At 47.0% G+C, this 21,879-nt stretch overlaps 1 long non-coding RNA gene across 1 annotated transcript; it reads right to left on the minus strand.

Moving 5' to 3' along the window:
* Positions 1-5,335: 5,335 nt before the first annotated feature.
* LOC134484906 (uncharacterized) lies at positions 5,336-6,094 on the minus strand. Its single transcript, XR_010062716.1, has 2 exons — positions 5,880-6,094; positions 5,336-5,456 (listed from the first exon to the last, which is right to left on the minus strand). It is a non-coding gene; the product is annotated as an uncharacterized LOC134484906 (long non-coding RNA).
* Positions 6,095-21,879: the final 15,785 nt, after the last annotated feature.

Below are 21,879 nucleotides of genomic sequence, written 5' to 3' on the forward strand. Positions count from 1 at the left end.
TGTGTGTGTGTGTGGTGTGGTGTGTAGAGGGAAGCAGAATTAGTTGGTAAGAATGAGTAGATGAGGGTTTTCTCTCAAATTCTCCTCCACCCCACTAAAAAGAAGTTTAAAAAAAGGTCTAGAGCCATTAATGGGTGTGTTTGACAAAAAGAGGGAGAGACAGAGAACAGAAAAGAGAGAGAAAGCTTAAGCAGAAAAGCTGGCAGACACCGAGTGAGAGAGAAAGCAATAGACATAACAGACTTATTTTTTTCTTTCCTGGAGGGAAAGTCAACTTCTGGCTGGATTTCCAAGAAGGGAAACTGCTCTGTAGTAGCGGCTTAAGTCTTCCATCCTCTCCAGCCGAAATTATTTGTGTGTGTGTGTGTGTGTGTGTGTGTGTGTTTGGAAAAAATACAGGATTAAAAAGAGAAATTACCTGCTGTAGGTACTTCTGCCCACATACCCCAGGCAATGCCCACCTTCAGAGGGAGGCCCTTTCCAGTGAAGGGTTAGAGGGAGTTTGATATTGGCTCTGGACCTCCCAGGAACTTGCCCCTTTGGAAAGGGCCTCTGGGTGGGGAAACCCAGCAATGTTCCCCTGCTATGGCCCAGGCTTGTTGCATCCAGTCTTCCTTTCTCTCTTCCTTATTATTTAAAAACAAAAATCTTTGCTTGGGCTTGTGTGTGTCTGCCTGAGAAAAAGGGAGTTCCCAGTCAGCAAAGTCAAGCTCACACTCAGAAGAGAGTGGTTGTTCAGACTCTTGTCTTACCTTCACAGAGTGGCCCTGGGGACTTACCTGGGCTGGACCCTGCTAGTTAAGGAGAGGGGACAATGGTAAGTCCCTGTCTATAAGCTTGCCTGTTGTCTTAGTACCAGGAGGCAGAGGCAGGATAAATGTCAGTGTGAAGGCAGCCTAGCCCTAGAGATAGAATGTTTCGAAAAAGCCAAAAGAGGGAAAGAAAAATGGATTCCATCATCCTTGGGAATAGGAGGTCTTTGGGGGATCTTTTCACTGTGGCCCCCTCTGAAATCATATCCAAGTGGGCAGGTCACTCTTACAGTTGGGCTGCTAGAATTTACTGCTGCAGTACCAATTCCCTTGGAGCCTTCTGGGAAGAGTCTGAGCTCTTCTTCCTATGGAGTGGGAATGCAAGAGGGATGATGTAGGGTGGTGAATTCTTTCACCATTAGACCAAGTAGGGGAGCAGGTTTACTGAACACACTGGGAGAATTCAGGGAGGTGGGTGGTCAGAAAGAATCACTGTCTGCAGCTACCATCTATTTTAAAAAAAATCTATTTTTCATTGTTCCGGGTGTGAGGAATGTACCTATGTTTGTAGAGGTCAGAGGACAGCTTGTGAGGTGTTAGTCTCTCCTTCACTCCTTCCACAGTGTGGGTTCTGGGGATGGAAGTCGGGTCACCAGATTTAAAGGAAAATTCTTTTACTCACTGTGTCGTCTCACTAGCCCACTACCCACTTTGATTAGGACGAGCCATCATGCAGTTCCCACCAGGCAGTTCCCACCAGGCAGTTCCCATCATGCAGTTCCCACCAGGCAGTTCCCACCATGCAGTTCCCACCATGCAGTTCCCATCGTGTAGTTCCCACCATGCAGTTCCCACCATGCAGTTCCCACCATGCAGTTCCCATCGTGTAGTTCCCACCATGCAGTTCCCACCATGCAGTTCCCACCATGCAGTTCCCACCAGGCAGTTCCCACCAGGCAGTTCCCACCAGGCAGTTCCCACCAGGCAGTTCCCACCAGGCAGTTCCCACCATGCAGTTCCCACCATGCAGTTCCCATCGTGTAGTTCCCACCATACAAATGATAATGGTTCTTTCTGACTGGTCAGTATTCGAGTCCTAGAGGACTTAGAGAGAGCAGTTCTGTGGTGTCCCATTGAGGTTAATTTTGACTGGCTATGTTCACTTTATGGAAAAGAAGTCTGGTTTAGGGCTCTAATGTTCTTGTTGATCATTAGTGGTCTTGATGGCTGGTTTCTGAGATGTGACATACTAGGCAAGATAATGAGTTTCAGGGCTTTATGAAAGCTTTATCTGAAGAAATGGTCTCTACATGGGACCTTAAATGGGCTTGAGACATTTCTGTTCAGCAGTGATAGGAGACCTTAGGAACGCTGTTGAGAGGAGAGTTAGGTAGGACTGTTGAGTTTCTTGTATTAAATTACTAAGGAGGAGCCTCTTTGCCCTCTCCGCCTTTCCAGCTGGTTGTGTGTATACAGCGTACAAGTGACACTTTATTTTAAGGGCCTCACCGATTCCTTGGTTGTTGTTTTTGTTTGTTCATTTTGTTGTTTGTTTGAGTGAAAACTGACCATAGAGAGAAAGGGAGACCGAAGTGAAAGAGTACATGTTCAAGCGCTGTTGTGTCCTCTGTACTCTTTAGTCTCAGTGGGAAAGGCTTTTTAGACAGCCCCTAGAGGTAACTGCTCATGTTCCTGTGAATAGCCTCTCCCTTTGCCTCTCCCTCCATATGTAACTTTTATTAAACTCATTTTCTGACTGTGGTGAATAGGATTAGGAATATTGACTAGGAATAGCCCCACAGACTCTTGTCTTTGAACGCTTGGCCTGTAGGGAGTGTGGTTTTGTTGGAGTAGGTGTGGCCTTATTGGAGGAAGTGTGTCACTGTGGAGGAGGGCTTTAAGGACTCCTATGCTCAAGTTATGCCCAGTGTGGTACAGTCTCCCTTCACTGCCATTGAACTCCTTCTCCACGTCTGCCTACACGCTGCCACGTTTCCTGCCACGATAATAATGGACTAAACCTCTAAAACTGTGAGTCAGCCCCAATTGAATATATATGAGTTCCTGTGGTCATGGTGACTCTACACAACACTAACTAAGACACTCCTAAAAATAATAATAATAAAAGGGGGACTAACTGGGAAGAAGGAGATCAGTAGGAATGCCCCATGGGAATGTGTTCTCCCTAAGAGAATATAGGGGTTTGGTACAACAGCATATAGAGTCCAGAGTCTTGTCGATGACTCTAAGGTCTTTCACTACCCAGTATATGTTATCAGGGCTTCTAACTCCAAATATGGGCATGTCACAAGGGAAGTTACAGGGACAGAGTACACTGGTGACCAAATGCTTATAGATAAAAGGAACAGACATCCTTGGACTTCCAGCTTGGGGGAGAGGTGCCTGAGAAAGGAGTTGGAATTTTCAAGAAAATGTTTTGTAGAGATTGTGCACAACGATCATCCAGAGAGTGAGAAACAGACCTCAGGGGGATTTTTGGGGAAATGGGAGTCTAATGATGTGTCTGGGTAAGAGGGGCCAGGAAAGCTAGTGGCAATGTTGAGCCCCTCCCTAAGGGTACAGTAGGCATTTCAGTAATACTGGATGTGTAAAAGATAAAAATTTCTAAGGAACATTCTAGAGGGGGTATGGGGTGGCTTAGCTCTGCAAGAAGCACCCACTAATTTCAATAAAGTGTATCAAAGACCAAAAAGGAAGCTATTTAGAAGTGGCTCCCATATTAATTAAGAAATTAATTCTAGTTCCTGCCACATTCAGGGTCACCCAAGGCTCTTCCATAGAGAGAGAAATAGTCTGAGAGTCTATTTACATACAGTCTGTTAGTAAGCCAGTCCTCCTCCCTTGGAGTCCAAGAATAGACCCAGTGGTACCTTCCATGCCCCTGGCCATAGTATCTCCAGGACTGTAGGTATTGAGGTAACCCTTCCTTTGCAGAGAGAGGCAGTCCTGGATCCAATGTCCCTTCTTTTTGCAATGTGGGCACAGGCCACTTTTGACAATCTTGACTGAAATGTCATGACTGACGCAATGAGAATACTTACAGAGCAGGGGAGGGGGTATTACTTGAACTTGGTCTCCCCATGCAGAACAGAAGGGATGTAGATGAAGCTTTAAACTGTTTGTATTGTGACAGAGGCACCTAGAGCTGCCCTGGCATAGGCTTGAAACTTCCTCCCAGTTATCCAATACCTTGAAGCCAAGTGGGGAAAGAAACTTCAGATCCCTGCCCAGCTTTGGCGGTTCTGTCTGATACCTGAGATGGACTAACTATGAAATGGGTTGAGAAGTGACAAGGCCTTCAGGACACTCTGGGTCCCAGGGTAGGAATTATACATGGCCTCAGCCAGTCTGGAGTTAGACAGGGCAGTCTGGTATAATCAGCAGGCTTTATCACCACTGGTTAATCAGCGTAAACATGTAGCTATGACCCTCCTTACCTGGATCCTTCTCCTAAGGCACCTCCCAGGGTCTGTTTGGGGGAAGTGCATCTTCCATGGGGGGGGGGGCTCCCATAGGATTCAGATGAGGGTCTCATTAGCCCATCATTCAGGTGCTGACCAAGCGCAGGTCTTTTCCTCATGTGAACAGCAGTGGATGAGTGCATATATTCTGCTGACTTTAGTCAGAGGAGATGGAGGAGATAGAAAAGATCTTGCTTTAATGCATGTAGAGAGGTCTTGGCTGAAAGAGACCACTTTGGTTTCTGTCTGGCCAAGGTCAGGTATGAGGAGGGGACACAGACCTTGACAGTGCAGGCTATCTCATAGAGGAGCTGTAGGCTTCCTGAAGCAGCAGCAGAACACATTAGGTCTATAGAGTTCTTTCTTGAAAGGGTGTGTGAAAGGGTGAGGATATCAGAGCCCTGGTTATGGGAGAACTGTTGAACCCCTTTGGGAAAATGGACTGAGGGAGTGGTTGATAGGATGACATGGGATGAAGGAGGGCTATCCAGGATGTTCTGGGCTTCTGAGGACCCTGGCAATCTCTCTAAACACACGTGGCCAGACATTTTGCAGATTTAGATCTTGAGAAAAGAACATGAAAGCTTGGATATATATAGGATACCTCTGACCACCTAGAACATTATGTCAGAACTGGCTGAGAAAAGAGAGTGTTGTGGTGAAATGAAGGGTCACATTTGCAGGCCTCCCAGTGTGCACTGAAGCCAAGTTACATCACAAAGGAACACAGGATGCTTCCTTCCTTCCTTCCTTTCTTCCTTCCTTTCTTTCTTTCTTTCTTCCTTCCTTCCTTCCTTCCTTCCTTCCTTCCTTCCTTCCTTTCGTTTTAGGATCTAGAGATTACATTCACTTCAGTTCTTTATAATACATCCCAGTGCTGAATGTGATGGAATAGAAGGTGCCTGCCTCATGTTGAGACCAGGGTGGATGATCCTGAGGCACACCTCTGGAGGAAAGGGTCCAACAGAATTGTATGAAAACTGATGCTGCTATTCTCAAATTGGGGGGGGGGGGCATGTATCTTTAGAATGTACTTCCTGATGAGGTGTCTGAATTAATTGCTTTTCTAGTACTATGACAAAACACCATGACCAAGACAACTTATAAAAAATTTTTTTAATCTGGGCTCACAGTTCGGAATGTTAAAGTCCATGATCATCATGATGGGGAGCACGGCATCAGACATGGCACCGGGGCAGTAGCCGGTCACTTACATCCTGATCTGCAAACAGAAGAGAGAGGAGAGAGGAGAAGGGAAGAGGGAGGGAGAGAGAGGGGGGAAGGGAGAGGGAGAAGAAGAAGATGAGGGAGAGGGAGAGGGAGAGGGAGAGGGAGAGGGAGAGGGAGAGGGAGAGGGAGAGGGAGAGGGAGAGGGAGAGGGAGAGGGAGAGGGAAAGAGTTAACTGGGAATGATACGGGCTTTTAGAACCTAAAAGGCTACCCCTAGCAACTCTACCAACTGGAGACCAAACATCCAAATATGTGTGCCTCTGGGGCTCCATTTCTTTCAAACCATCATGCTGTCTGTCAAGAACTGGAGGCGAAACTTTAATAAAAAGGGTATCATTTTTAAAAGACTCCCTTGGTGTAGGAGCCAACAGTTAACAGGCAAGAACACTAGGCAGGTTCAGAATGGGAGACTTACCCATCTGGTAACTACTGCAGGGATGTTCTCAGAGAGATGAAATCAAGTCTCAGGAAAGCTGGCCAGGAGACAAGGGAAGACCACACTGCAGGATGTGGGAGAGCATCTCCTGTGATGAGCACAGCTCAGTGGATGCTGCTGTGCAGTCTGCACCAGGAATGGCCTGAACAAAGAGAGAGAAAACCGTCCTCTCTCACAGGCTGCTCCAGACCTTCAGATCTCATCAAAGAGTTGCCTTGGCTAGAGCGGCAGTCGCCAAGAGAGGAGGGTCTTTCCATCAAATGTTCTGTTAGAGAGCCCCAGTCCCTGACCTCTGTGGGAACAAGTGTGAGAAGAGAGAGGCCTTTAGACTCCACAGGAGAGAGAGTCCTGGGATAGAAAGAGAAAGTTCTAAGGAGAGACTGGGTTCCTCAGAGCATGGTGCCAAATAAAAAAAGAAATTTCCCAGAGGAGACTGAATTTCTCTCTCATGTCAATAGACATGAGTAGGGAAGATCTCTATTTACACGCAGGTCAGAATCCTTCCAGTGTCCTGAAACTTCTTAACAGCTCCTCAACCTTCCTAATGCTGCAAACCCCTTAATATAGTTCATCATATCGTGATGACCCCATCCAGAACATTATTTTGGTTGCTACTTCGTAACTGTAATTTTGCTGTTATGAACCATAGTGTAAATTGGATTTACATGATAAGTGTTGCAGTGCACAGATTGAGATTTCACTTGAAGTGAAATAACTGATGGAAGTCTTGCTGCAATCCGGACATGGTATTATAGCGCTTATTCTAAGAATCTCTTGTCTTGAGTTTGTGTAATCAGTGCTCATCATTTATTCTCTGCCTTGTCAATAAAAGCCGGAAAAGCCAATAGCTAGGCAATAGAAAGATAGGGTGGAACTTCCATCAGTCAGGGGAGGAGGGAAAGAGAGGAAGAAGAAAGTCAGCTCTGAGGAGGGCAAGAGGAGAGACATCCTCAGAAAACACATTTGAAGGACAATACTAAAATCCAAACATCTTTAGGAGGGAGCCAGATTAGCTTAGATGACATCAGTAGAATTATAGTGCCTAGTTATTTCACTTTAAGTTGAAAATAAATCTTGGTCTCTCTGTGTCCTTATTGGAGAACTAGCTAGGATAAAGAAAACAGCCACTGTATTAATGCATTGAATATATTTATATTAAAGTCACTGATACATTTGGTGCCCAACGTAGCACCCAATGTCTAGTTTTTTCTCTATGACCCCCTCCCCTCCAGCTCCCAAATGATTGGGACTGAGACTACTAGATTTATTCAATCAAACTTTACAGCACAAAACCTGGGACCTATTGTTGACCTATTCTAATCCTCTAGCCTAACCTGGCTACCTCCTGTTACCCTTGACATACTTGTCTTTTAGCATTGATCTTGCTCTCTCAGCTTCAGGTATATTCTCCTAGGATGTCTCTTCTTACCCTCCTCCTGTCTCATCCTCCTCTTGACTGAATCTACCTTACTCTTTTTTTTTTCTCCCCCCCCCCCTTTCCAGGGCTGGTGGAAATCCTGCCCTATTCTCCTTTTTGCTCAGCCGTTGGCTGATCGGCTTTTATTGACAAGGCAGAGAATAAATGTTAAGCATTTACATTACACAGGAAGTTCTTAGCATAAGCATTACAGTGCCTGGTTTGCAACAAGGCATGAGGGCAGAGAAATGAGCATTTTAATAACACAATGACAAACTTTACACAGTGCACAACATCATTCCTACACTGCAGAGAGATTGTTTTGAAGCAATCAAAACACTGCCCTCGCCCTCCTTCTGGCCTAAGGATTTCCATCCTCCTCTTCCCAGCTGTTGGGTAGGTGTGAGGAGTGTTCAGCTTTCATTCAGTTTCTATCATCCGTCCTGTGCAGGCTGGGGCCTCAGGACTCTGAAGCGCTTGTCTTAACAACAACAACACAACAACAACAACAACAACAACAACAACAAATCCCTTTACCCCTTCCTGGGAGCCCATCAGCTTCTGGGCTTTCCCTTTCATTACCAACCTTGATTTTCCCCACCCAGCCAGGGAGGCCCTGGGGATGAGGCATCTGCTGCTTTACCTGCCTCCCAATCCCATCCCTGTGTCTACTGTTGACAGACTCCCCCCCACCCCCCACCCCCCACTCCGCCTTCTGAATGTTGTCTCTGCTGCAGCAAGTAGGATCTTTCTAAACTACAAATTTGCAAAATGGCCACGACTCTTGCCTGCTTAAAATCTCTCAATGGCAAAAGCTTAATTTCCCAAAATGCACCCATGGCCTACATGACAAGCCCCTTTCCCTCCTTTCTTTGGCCATCTTTCGCCTACAGCTCAAGGTTAAATTGCTAGCATACAAGGGGGAGGGAGGTGAAGGCAAGAAGTGCCCTGGGAGGGGGCCCCAATGGAAGAGTTAGAGAAAGGATTAGGGTAGCTGAGGGGGTTTGCAACCCCATAGGAAGAACAACAATATCAACCAAACAGACTCCTCAGAGCTCCCAGGGACCAAGCCACCAACCACAGTGTGCACATGGACAGACCCATGGCCCCAGCTGCATATGTAGCAGAGGATGGCCTTGTCAGGCATCAATGGGAAGAGAAGCCCTGGTCCAGTGAAAGCTCAATGCCCCAGTATAAGGGAATGTCAGGGCAGGAGGGAGTGGATGGGTAGGTAGGGGAGCACCCTCATGGAGGAGGGAGTGGGGGGATGGGATAGGGGGTTTCCAGAGAGGAAACTGGGAAGGGAAATGTGGTGGTTTGCATATCTTTGGCCCAGGGAGTGGCACTATTAGAAGGTGTGGCCTTGTTGGAGGATGTGTGTCACTGTGGGGGTGGGCTTGGAGACCCTCCTCCTAGCTGCCTGAGGATGCTCAGTCTGTTCCTGGCTCCCTTCAGATGAAAATGTAGAACTCTCAACTTCTCCTGCACCGTGCCTGCCTGGATACTGCCATGCTCCCACCTTGATGACAATGGACTGAATCTCTGAACCTGTAAGTTAGCCCCAATTAGATGTTGTCCTTATAAGAGTTGCCTTGGTCATGGTGTCTATTCACAGCAATAGAACCCTAACTAAAACAGGGAATAACATTTGAAATGTAGATAAAGAAAATATCCAATTAAAAAGAAAAAATAATTAGATTAAATATAAGTAGAAAAATCTCAGATTTAAAAAAAAATCCTCTACTCTGTCCAGAATCTCCTTCCTCCAGAAATCCCCCTGGAAATGTTGGATCCCTTGTTAGTTTCTGCAGGGTTTTGTAGTTAAACAGCCATTTTCACAATTTTCTTCCCATTCCTCCTGGACATCCTGCCTATGTGATACCCCAAGAACAATGGTAGGTAATTTTGTGGGTTTCTCATCTTTTAGCTCATATTGGTCTTCATCTCCTGTACACACACACACACACACATATACACACACACCACACACACACATACACACATATAACACACACACAGAGACATACATACACACATACACATACACATATACACACACACATACACATACACACCTATACATACACACATACACACACATACACATACACACATACACACACCACACACACATACACACACCACACACACATACACACATACACACACACCACACACATACACACATACACACATACACACACACCACACACACATACACACATACACACACATACACACACACCACACACACATACATACACACACACATACACACACACACACACACCACACACACATACATACACACACACACACACACACACACACACACACACACACACACACACCACAGTGTGCATGTGGAAGTCAGAGGACAAGTTTGTATTTGTGGGAGTCTGGTCTCTTCTTCTGCCATGTGGGATCTGTATATCACACAGCTTCCTTACCTGCCAAGCCACCCTCTGGTCCATCTTGTTTTTTTTTTTTTGTTTTGGGGGTTATTTTGGTTTATTTCTGTTGTTGTTTTGTGTTGAAGACCCTCTAGTGATTCCGATGTCAGTCCTAAGAACCAACTTGGGAACTAAGGGACTTGAAAAGATGCTGTACGGTGGACAAAATTCTTCCACACAATCCCCATCTGTAAACCCTGGGGTGACGTTTCTAGGTGATCACCAAACTCTTCCCCTTTACAGATGTGGAAACTGAGACTCTCACTGCTCTCACCCGTGGTCACACCACTGAAGCCTCATGTTGGCGCGGAGAAAATTCCAGTCATCCTACTGTAGACTCCCGTGTGGGCCATGCTGACATCTCAGCAGTCACTGTGTGATGAACACTCCTCCCCTCCTGCCAAACCAAATGTGTCCCTAAATATTTCTCTCCCACTCCCCCACCTCCGTACTTTCCCCTGTCTGGAAGGATTTCTCAGTCCAATCTGCCAGCTGCAGGCCTTGCTATCTTCCAAAGCTGCCACCTCCCTCGCAAAGACATTTCCATTCCCCACTCTTTCTCTTCCCTGAAGTTGGAAAGGCTCCTGAGTGCAGCCTGCCTTCAGCCCCTGCCTGCTGCTTGCTTCATGCTCAGGCTACTGCACTTCCCAGTTTGACTGTTCCAGGTATTCTTTCTATAGAGGAGCCCTTTGCCCAGCTCATCTCTGACCTTCATAGGCAAACCTCTTTCAGGAAGTGCCCCCTGCATCTCTAATCATGTGCCACGGAGAGCCCATTCTCTGCTGCCAGGGGATGCCAAGGATACCTCTATGTGAACACAATCATAAGGTATGGACTCTGGGCCAACTAGTCAGGTCGAATCTCAGCCTCAGAGTGGGCAAGTCCCCCCAGCAGGCCCTCCCTGCCTTATGTTTCTTTCCTGTAACACGGGGAAATAATGGCTTCTACTTGAGAAGTTGTGGTAAGGATTAAGGAATTAATTCAGGTCGAATGTGCGGTTTGGGGCCTGCACACGGGGAATATTGATTCTTTCTCTGTGGCTTATTAATTCATTTGACAGTCCTGGGAAAATGTTTGTCAAACTGGACAGAAAAGAGGATTCCGGGAAGATGACAGAAGTGTAAGCATTGGGATTCTCTCTCCCAAGTGCCACAAGAATTGCGTTGGTGGGTTCTGTCTGTTGCGGCTGTGGTAGAAATTGGAATCTGTTTCAGGGGAAGACTTGGTTCATGAACTGTTTGATTTCAGTCCACTGTAACTGCTAACCCAAGCAGCAGCGACCTGAATCCATCTTGTGTAGGCAACTGTGCAAGTGTGTGCCTGGAGTGAACTATACACACAGATAAAGAAGGATGTAGTTCTCAGTACAGGCTCAGTCCTGACCTTTGACTCTGTCACTTCTGAGGAAGAGACACAATGACATTGGGATCCTTTGTTGGTGTGTCTCCCCAAATAGTGCAAGACTCTGCCTCCATGAAGCAGCTACCAGGGACTTAACTGGTATCTTTCCTTCTCCTTAATTTTTTCCCCTTTGTCCCCACTGGGAGCCACAAATTAAAGATCATTTATTCTAAAGGAACAGTGTATATAGAGGACACTACAAAGTGACCACACACAGCCAGGGAAGGCACATACCTTAGGCTGATCCTTATAACAACTTTGTTATGTTTTGTTTGTTTTGTTTTTGTTTTGTTGAAACAAAGTCTTGCTATTCCAGTTGAGGCTGCCCTAGGACTGTGTAACACAGTGATCTGACACTTACATTCCACTGCCTCTGCCTTTTCAGAACTGGGAGTGCAGGCGTGTACCACAATGTCCAGCAGGACAGCTGTCAGTCAAGAGAACACCCAAGCAACTATCCACCCCAAACGCTGCAAGGGACAGCCTTCATTTCAAGACCTACTAAATTACTAGTTTAAAATATCAAGTTTTCAACAGAATACTACAAGGTTACCAAACATCAAAGCATGCCCCATTTGAAGAAAAAAAGGGGGCAGGGGGAGGCTGCTGGGTAGGTGTCTTTGTAGGTAAAATGTAAGACTGGAAACCTGCAATCCCTGTAACCCATATGAAAGTGGAAGGAGAGGCTGGTGGCACAGAGTAGTCTTCTGAGTGTCACCTGTGTCATGGCATGTGCACACATCCCATCTGCCATCCACATGTACAGTAATACTAATACTAATGATACTAGTAGGTAAGTTATCAGAGGCCAGGCATGGCGGTGCATGCATTTAATCCCAGCACCCAGGAGGCCAAGGCAGAGGTAGAGGTAGATGGATAGATGGATCTCTGTAAGTTGGAGGCCAGCCTGGTCTACATAGTGAGTTCAAGGACAGCCAGGGCTATGAAGAGAGACCCTGCCTCAAAAAAAGGAAAGGAAAATATTAAATGGAAACTGGAAACTGTGAAAGACCTGACAGCCGACCTATTCTAGAATAGAATATTTGCTTTAAAAAAAAGCAAGGGAAAGTGAAGAAAATGATCACGAGTTAAATGGAAATAACCAAGAAAAGATGTAAAAACCTCACAGTGAACTTAGAGCTGAAAAGTACAATAACGGAGATGGAAACCACTCCGGGGATGCAGGAAGTAAAAGAAAGAAAGCAACACGGAAGTCAGGATGATGGAAATACATCTGAGGAACAGCATCAAACCATTAGAGAAGCGTAGACAGAGCCATCAGCCAGTGAATCGATGCATCATGAAATCTGAAAAGAGACATGGATACAGAGAATGTTTGGAAAAGAAACGTTTAGGTACTTTGCAAATTTGATTAAAAACACGGAGATAAACATCTGTAATTCCAGCAAACTCAAAGCAGGTCCAAGGAGGACCTTAAGAGGGGCCTACGTGGAGATATTATAGTTAAATTATCAAAAGCCAGATTCAGAATCTTTGAAATCTTGACAAAAGCAGCCTATAGACCCATCCTCCAGGGGATCACAGTAGGAAATGCAGCAGGAGCTCGGAAACTTCCGGATGCCTGAGGCAGTAGGACAGAGCCAATCAGGAGGCTGGATGCAGTAGACAGAGCCAATCAGAATGCTGAGGGAAAAAAACTGTCAACCAAAAATCCGGTGTCTCACAAACTTTTAAAAATGAGGCCGAATTAAGACATTTCCATCCTGTCCTGCAAGAAACATTGAAGGGAGTTGCCTACTGTGAAAGAAAGGAGTGCGGACAACAGCTCCAGCTGTAGGCGGAAGTTCCGGATCAAGATAAATGCACAGGCGGTTATAAACGCTAGCGTTGCAGTAAGGTGGTTTGTCAGCTTCTTGTTTTCTGTGTGTTTTGTTTAGTTTTTAAGGTACACACCGAGTAAATGTGTAATTCTGTGATTTTAATAACGGAAAGGGATAAGAAAGGACTGTTAAGGGACTGTGTGTGTGTGTGTGTGTGTGTGTGTGTGTGTGTGTGTGTGTGTGTGTGGCTAAGTTGCTATAAATTCAAATTAGAGCATTATACCTCTAAGACGTTAAACATAATCCCATAGCTCATAAAGAAGATAGCTGTTAGAACAGAAATGAAAGTAAATGAGGGAGGGATTTAAATATTTTACTGCCAAAAAGTCAGCCAGACACAGAAGAAAATGCACTGCAGGAAATAGAACTACGGGGCACATGTAAGACATATGACCAAACGCTAGAGTAAAGCCCTCCACATCAGAAGTCACCCTTCTCTGTGGGGGATACGCTTCAAGAACCCCAAAACTGAAGATGGTGCTGAGCCTTATGCATCCCATGGTTTTCCTAGTTTTAAGCACCTATGGAAAAGGTTAATTTATAAGTTAGGCAGAATGAGAGGGTAACAGAGCAGTCAGGTCGTGGTGGGTGCCTTTAATCCCGGCACTAGGGAGGCAGAGGCAGGTGAATCTTTGTGAGGTCAAGGCCAGCCTAGTCTACATAGTGAGTTCCAAGATGGCCAGAGCTACACAGAGAAACCCTGTCTCCGAAACAAAATAAAACAAAGAGGTTAATGGAAACAGTTAATAAAATGGTGCTATGGAGGTCCTTATATCAAAGTGCTATGATAATATGTGAGTATTCTGTCTGCCTGTCTGTCTCTCTCTCTGACACAGGCAGGCATTAGGCAAAGATTGTGTTATATAATGGATATGATCGGTTATATAAGGAATAAAGATTATATTACAGGATGGAGAAGCTGGACAAAGGGGATATTTGAGTCCGGGGCAGGGTAGAGTGGAACAAAGTAGACAGAGTGAAATTTCATCTTGCTACTCTGAACAATTTAAATCTTTTGAGTTATTTCTGGAATTTTCCACACCTTAATTGACTGTGGGAAGTTGAAATTGTGGGAAAGAAAACTCTGGACAAGGGAGACTTGTATACTTATTATTTTTCGGGACAGGGTTTCTATATATACCCCGGTTGTCTTGGAGCTCACTCTGTAGACCAAGCTGGCCTTGAACTGCCTGCCCCTTGCCTCCCGTGTGCACCACCATATCCAACTTCATTTATTTACTAAGGTAGGGTCTCAGTTGTAGCTCAGACTGGCTTGGAACTTGCAAACCCTCTGCCTCAGCCTCCCCAGTGCTAGAATTACAGCTATGAACCACCATAGTAAATGTGTAAAACACACGATCCAACTACAACTCCTTTTTTTTTTTTTTGGTTCTTTTTTACGGAGCTGGGGACCGAGCCCAGGGCCTTGTGCTTACTAGGTAAGCGCTCTACCACTGAGCTAAATCCCCAGCCCCTTACAGCTCCTTCTTGATTAATGATTAGGTTATCAAACAATAAGCCCACTTTATGCTGGAAACAGCTTATTAGAACTTAGCACACCTAATCTTGGAGACATCCTAGCTTAGTACCCTCACCTGCTGGAGGAGACTAGCTGTGCTTGTGATTGGCTGAAGGAGCTGCCCGACATGGCAGGAGAGCCAGTTTCTGCTGATCACAGATTGATTTTATATTATGTTGTGTTAATGTCACGTTAAAAATGATTAAGTAGGGGCTGGGGATTTAGCTCAGTGGTTAGAGCGCTTACCTAGGAAGCGCAAGGCCCTGGGTTCGGTCCCCAGCTCCGAAAAAAAGAACCAAAAAAAAAAAAAATGATTAAGTCAAACCTATGGTTATGTGTCAGGTATTGGAGGCACAAAGGAAGCCATTGGAGACCACTGATATGTGTTTCCCAGGAGAGATTAACTTGAGGTTCAAAGACACAAATAGATCGACAGTGAAAGAATGGGGAAAAGATCTTTCAGGCAATTACCAACCAAACTCGTCGGGCAGCTGCACCAGTGTTATGCAACTAGACTTGAACTGTAAACATCACTGTGGAGTCCTCCACAGTCCCAGGGACAGACCTAACAGACAGAGGCAGGGAGAGAATGAAGAAATAAATGACAGACAGATGGACAGACAGACTAACAGATGAAAAGCTGAGTTCACTGGATCTGAGCTCTGGAGAGAAACCTCACCCCAAGGGTGTAGCTTCAGTTTGACAAGATGAAAAGGTACAGATGGGACAAAGTAAGGGCTGCACAACCTCATTCTATCACTGAAGCTGACAGGAAGGGTTAAAGCTGGGCTCCGTGGTGCTCATCTTTAATCCCAGCTCTCAGGAGGCAGAGGCAGTTGGATCTCCGTAAGTTCGAGGTCAGCCTGGTCTACATAGTAAGACCCTATCTCAACAAACAAAAAACCCAACATAAAAGCCGTTATGAGCATCTTACCACGCTGAAACTCTGTAACAGATGGACAGGGAAACAGAGACTACAGAGCCTAGGAACACACTATGACTCTAGAGGCTTGGAGGGCCCAAAGGTGGTTTGGGGACTTAGAGCACCTTGCCTGCTCTCTGGACAGGTCACAGGGCTTTTGTAAAGCAGTAGGTATAATCTGTTAAAATTCCAACCTATGTGTTCCCCAGTCTGGTGGTGGCTGGAGGTCAGAGGCTGTTTTCCAAGTAGCTCTCACAACTGGTCCCTTTCCAGGGGTCTGGATACAAACCTGAGGCCCTTCCCTCCCCTCCCCCTCCTCCCCTCCCCCTCCCCCTCTCACTCCTTCCCCTCTCCTCCCCTTCCATGTCCCTCCCTGAGTCCTACATCCAGGAGCTGAGCTCACATACACTTCAGACAACAGGTAATGCTCCCACCACTGTGGATCAACCTGGGAGCTGAAAGCCCTGAAGATTCACTTACAGTGAGACACTTTAGCCCCATTCACAGCCCATTTTAATTCCAGAGACTGAGGCCCAGGAAGAGGGGTGACCATTCTGTACTGTTTCTGTTTCAGCATTCCCACCGCCTCTCTCACCTCTCCTGCTGTCTTTATTCTCTGTCCACCTCTCCGTCCACCCCACATGTTTCTCAGATGGTCCTCTGACACATGATCTAGGCTGGTCTGGGAGTTCACGGTCAGGTTGGACTCACCTACGAAGACAGATCACAGATCCGGATGAGTTTGTCTGTCTGCGAGCAATAGAGACTGAGCACAGTTTCCAGAGCAGTCAGAGAAGCTGTTATGGGTCAGGGGGGAAGGAATCCTCTTGGACCCAGAGGAGATGGCAAGGGGTGCTTAGCAAAGGAACAAGGTGACCTAAGAGAGGGAAAACCTGCAAGGGAAAAGGTGGAGCAAACAATGTTTCAGCGTGGGTGGTTAAGGTACAGGGAATGAGGGGCTCCAGTGAGGTTAGCCCTGAGAGAAGAGGGGGAAGCCCTGGGGAGTCTCGCCTACCTCCAGCTAGCCTGTTGGTCACCTCCCAAAGGCCTGGCAGTGCTCTTGCCTTACCTGCCTCCCTCCACGTGCATGTGGGCACTCACTCTCTTCCTGTGAGCTCTACCACTTCATTCTCTCCTCTGAGCCTAGCGGTTCTTGCTAGGAACCCACCCCTTCCTATGCACCCCTGTCCTGTCTTCCTGCTGAGGACCCCAGTATCTCCTTCCATGGTATATAAAGGCACCAAGTCTTCAACATGGACCCAAAATCCCTGGCTTTGCCACCGCTGACTCTGACACTAACTGCTGTGAGTACCATACCGGCAGGGAGATTTCTAGCCACCGGAACCCTTCTGACCGTTGTTTCATTGGCCCCTCTAGATCGCCCAGGTGTGGAAAGACGTCCATTTACACTGTGGTCCAGAAATCTCACCACATTAGGTATCCCAGATTGCCAGTGAAGCCTGGGGCCCTTGTTATCTCATCCGGGGGGGTAACTCTGTTATCAGAGGGTTACGTGCAAAGGGCTGCGTATTCTTATTACACAGCTTAAGAAAATAAAGTATTGAAATAAGCTTATTACTTTCCGTCCCAGTACAAACAGAACTCTGAAATGCTGCCATCTCACAAGGTCCATCTCCATGCATAGCAGAGTCAGTGGTAGGTAAGAGCAAACGGGTTTTATCAAGATATTTTTTTTTCAGGTTTTTAAATGATAGTTCACAGTAAGAAGCACATAGTACCACAAGTGGACATGAACATGCGCACACACACCATATTTGAAAGAGAAGTTTGACAGACGGTGCCCACCTGTATTACACTCTGATAGTTTCTTTTCTGCCCCATTTTGTTAGGAATATCAGTGGTGTAGGGACTGGAGCTGAAGCCGTTAAGAGCACTGACTTTTCTTCCAGAGGACCTGGGTTCAATTCCTAGCACTCAGCTGGCAGCTCACAACTACCTGTAACTTCAGTTCCACGGGACCTGATGGTCTCACACAGAGATATATGCAAGCAAAACACCAATGCACACAAGAACTAAAATAAAGAAAAAGGGAGAACTAACAATGGTGGTCACAACTGTGAGTTGATTTCACCTCTCATTGACCATTATAATGGGAGATGTGGAAAGAGCTGTTTTAGTTTTTCTCGTGTTAAAACAAGACAAGACATAAGGAAAAGAATTTTTTCTCAGCCTCCCTGCTCAGCTAACTAAATGGAATTCATCACCTTCCACACTTCTTCTCTAGAAGTGCACAAACAGACCTCTGGTCCTTCCAGGCTACTGAGGATGTCATACTGGCCCTTCCTGTGTGAGCAGAGGGAAGTAGCCCCGCCTCCCTCTCAGTCCTGCCAGCTCAGTGACCCTGTGCTCTGCTCTGCCTGTTGCCAGCCCCAGCACCACAGAGCGCAAGGCTTTGCATGAAGTATAGACACAGTAAATGCTCACAGAGGGATAGACTTTAGACTCCAGGAATGTTAAGACCATGCGCAGAACCACTGTGCCAACCAGACATGCTGTCACACTCCCGTCATACGACATTCTGGAGGCTGAACCCTGAGGATCTTGGGTTGGAGCCTTACTGGGATTATATAACAAGACTTAATGAACCAACAGTGAACAAACAAACAGAATTAACCTAAGGTCCAGAGGGGATGATAATTACATGGCGGGAACATAGACTACTCTAACCAGAGTGAGCATGGGACCACCAATCATGGAAGCATGGTGATTAGATACCCAGAAGGTGGACATGGAGGGCCAGAGACTATGTCAGTGGCAATGCCTCCCGGCTGGGATTTCTCTGACTCTCAAGGCTGCTTTATGAACTTCTTGATAAGAAGCACTGCTTTGCTGGTCTGGTGGTTATTCGGGAGCAATTAGGACTATTGGGACTGATTGATGGCACAGACTGTGTTCCCTCTGTGCCTGACCTGACTCCCTTTGTAATCAAATGGCTGACCAGCATTGATGTTGGGACCTATTTTTCTGGGGGCCTAGAAGACAGAGTCCCTGCTCTGGCCTGGGTGTGCATGGTGACGCCTGGGCCAAGGCCAAGGATACGTCAAGAGGGATTCTCAAAGCAGGACAAATTGCATCAGAAACCTGGATTTCACAGATGGGGAAACAGGCTCAGAGAGGGCAGGAGTCCAAGTTCACAGACCATGCTGTGGCAGAGGTCCAGGGAGAATCTACTTTCTTTTTTAGGCTCCTTCCTAAACCCCACAGGTCACTCGGCTCACAAGTAGAAGGGCTGGTCCTTGAACTCTAGCCTCTGACTGAGGCCCCTGTCCTTACTGTTACTCTGTACTATCCCCTTATGTCTCTCCTCTGCCTCATGTTCTGGGACATGGCCAGAGCAGGAGACTGAGGGTCCACCAAATATGGGAGGGAGTGGAGGAGGGTAAGCCTTGCTCTTCAATGGGCACATGGCAGACCTGGCATCACCAGGTCAAGGGAGTTGATTGCAAACTTTCTGTAAGATAAAGACAATCATTTCTTTGGAAGCCAATGGAAGGGACTCCCTGGCATCATCTCGGAAATTGGCAGCATTGTGCGCACATGGCAGCTTCTCTGAATTCTCAGAGGCAAGGTGTAGTAAACCCTGGTGATTAACAGGGATGGCCTCGCCTGCCAGCTGCCCCCAGGGCTGAGACAGGAAGGTAGTGAGCAGGGGGCAAGGAACTTTGAGTCAGGCATTGCACAGAGTCACAGTTGCTGGTGTTGACTCTAGGTGCTCACAGCAAGGCTCACAGTGAGCTGTCTGATGTCATAGGTGGGAAGCCAAGGCGGTATGGGACATAGGGACACAATGGAATAGACAGAGTGTCAAATCCCGTGAGAGCAAGACACAGACTTATGCCGTGGGCAGTTGGACCTGAGAGCCCTTCGGTGGCCTCCATGTTTGCACATGTGTCTCATCTCTGCTGAGGGTCCCAGTGGGTTGGCCATCCTTTTGTTAGGCTGTGCTGGGTCCTCTGAGTGGGTCCTGGTCCCAGGTAAACACCTATCAGAATCTTCCCAGCGCCTCATCCAGTCTCCATTCCTCCATATTCCCGAGGATCACCACAAAAAGTCCCAGCTGCCTGCCTCCACATCGAGTGCCTACTTCCAGGCCCAGACAGTGACCGCCCAGGCTGGGTAAGATTTGGATGCTGTGGTGCCTTCCACTCTCTCTGCCTTGCTCTGTTTCCAACGTGCAGAATGCCCTCTCCCTTGAGCCCTGGGGATTGAAATCTAGTGTCTCCAGGAGCTGGGAGCACAAGCAAGTTCTGTTCTTAGAACGGTGGTGGAGGTTAGGGGGTGGGGAACATCAAGAAAAGAGGTAGCTTGGGGAGGGAGAGAATGAGAGGTAGGGAGGTCAAGCTGAGGTCATACCCAAGGCCCATTTGGTGACAGGGGTGGGGTGGGGTGGGGTGGGGTGGGGGGGTGGGGTGTGTGGCATTCCTACCTCTGTTTTACAAATGGAGGCTTTGGAAGAAAGAGATTATTCAGCTGGAGGTAGAAGTGATAGTGAAGTTAGTTTTATGCCATCAGCACCTATGATGGGGGCCCTGGGAGATGGGAAGTGTTGACTTAGCTGGGGCTCCCAGCAGACATGACATAATTGTGACCTTAGTCCTCACTGGCTCACAAGGAGAACCCTGTTGTTATCATTCCCTTCTTTTAGTAAGCAGGAGGCTGAGACTTGAATCCAGCGTTCCACATCAGAGTCCCTACCTTTAACTGCTTCTCTCAAAAGCGGGACTGTGGAAGCTGGCCTAACCCTGGAGGGACACCCACCAGCCTGGTTCAGTGCACTCCAGGTTGGGGCACCCCAGACATGGTAGATGACCTGTGCTGATATTTTTTGTTTATCTTCTGGGACACAAGCCAACTGTGAGTCTGTTCAAATAGTAGTCGCTCGATGCTTGCTTGAGGCAATCAGCTAATGTGGAGAAGAGAGAGGAGAGGGTGAAAGGGCAGGGCAGGGACACACACGCGAGCTTCAGGAGCATTGTAGGTCATAGTGAGAATCCTGTGGATAGTGAAAGAATTTCATCAGAATCGGCATCCCAGGAACAATTTCACAAGAGGAATGTTTTGGCCCACAACTGACAGTGAACTTTCTGCCCCAGCCAGAACACCTAGTCTGATGTAGCAAAAGAACCTGGGTCTGGGTCCTGGGGTAGGCCTTCCTGCCTGGCTCAGGGCTGGTTCCCTACAGTCTAAAGAAACAGCCTGCTCCACGGGCCTGGGTCTCTCTGAATGTCCAGGGCAGGGGCTTGGATAGTCTGGTTTTCAGGGTCTTTTCAGGCCTGCATCCTTGCTCTAATGCTGACTCCTTAGTGAAGCTCACTTTTCAAAGACAGGAAGCTCCTGTTGCCACACTCCTTAGAGGACAGACGTTCCAATGGTCTTTACCATAAAGGACGACCTGGGGACTACAGGAGAGAAGAGGACTGCTGTTCAAACATGGAGCAAAACAAGCTGCAAAATACCCACAGCTGTCTAAAGCGGACCCTTCTCTTGCCCTGGGCCCAGAGTCTGTCTGAGCATCCCAGCAATTTAATGGCTCATATCTGATGGGCATCTGTCCGAGCAAGCCATGGTACCACACCACCATGCTGCTGCTGAAGTGAATTATGCAGGGTGGTAGAGGGGAAAGTCAAGGTCACGTCCTATTGTAGCGCTGACTTCTGGTGTGTGCATGTGCCTTCTCTTCCCCAAGATTCGGTGTCCTCCGAGGACCACATTGCTGCACTGTGTGAATGAAATCAAGGGCAAAGCTCTTATAATGGGGTAGACATTGGGTCCCAGGGAAAGGAAGTGGACAAAAGAGGGATCTAAATGACCCATGGTCAAAGTCTGATTCTGTCGCTCATCATTATAGTTAGAATTGTGCTCCCCACCCGCATTCTCTCTTAAAATCCTAGATTATCTTAGATTGTAAATATCTGGGGCAAGGTACAAGTGACAATGAGGTCAGCAGGCTAGACTCTGATCGCACACGACTGGTATCTTCACTGGGAAGAGAGATTTGCTTGTGACCCCACATGTCGAACGCCATGTAACTATAAAGATGGCCGTCTACTAACCATGGAGTGAGAACTCAAAAACCAAGCCCCAAAGGCCAGTGATGACATACAGTTAATCCCAACACTGCGGAGGCAGGTGGATCTCTGAGTTTAAGGCCAGCTCATAGAGTGAGTTCCAGAATAGCCAGGGCTACAAAGAGAGAGAAAAACCCTGTCTTTAAAAACAAAAAACAAACAACAAAAAAAAGCAAGCCTGCTAACTCCTTAACCTTGGACTCGTAAGAACTGTAAGGTAATGCATTTAACACATTTGTATGGTTTGAGTCCCTAAGAAGAGGTCTGGTGCATAATAGGGCCTTAGCAAATGTCCTTAGCCTATCTTCCAAGAACAAGAAGAGTAGCTGGCTGACTA

This window comes from Rattus norvegicus, chromosome 1 (assembly GCF_036323735.1).
Source record: "Rattus norvegicus strain BN/NHsdMcwi chromosome 1, GRCr8, whole genome shotgun sequence".
NCBI classification, from domain to species: Eukaryota; Metazoa; Chordata; class Mammalia; order Rodentia; family Muridae; genus Rattus; species Rattus norvegicus.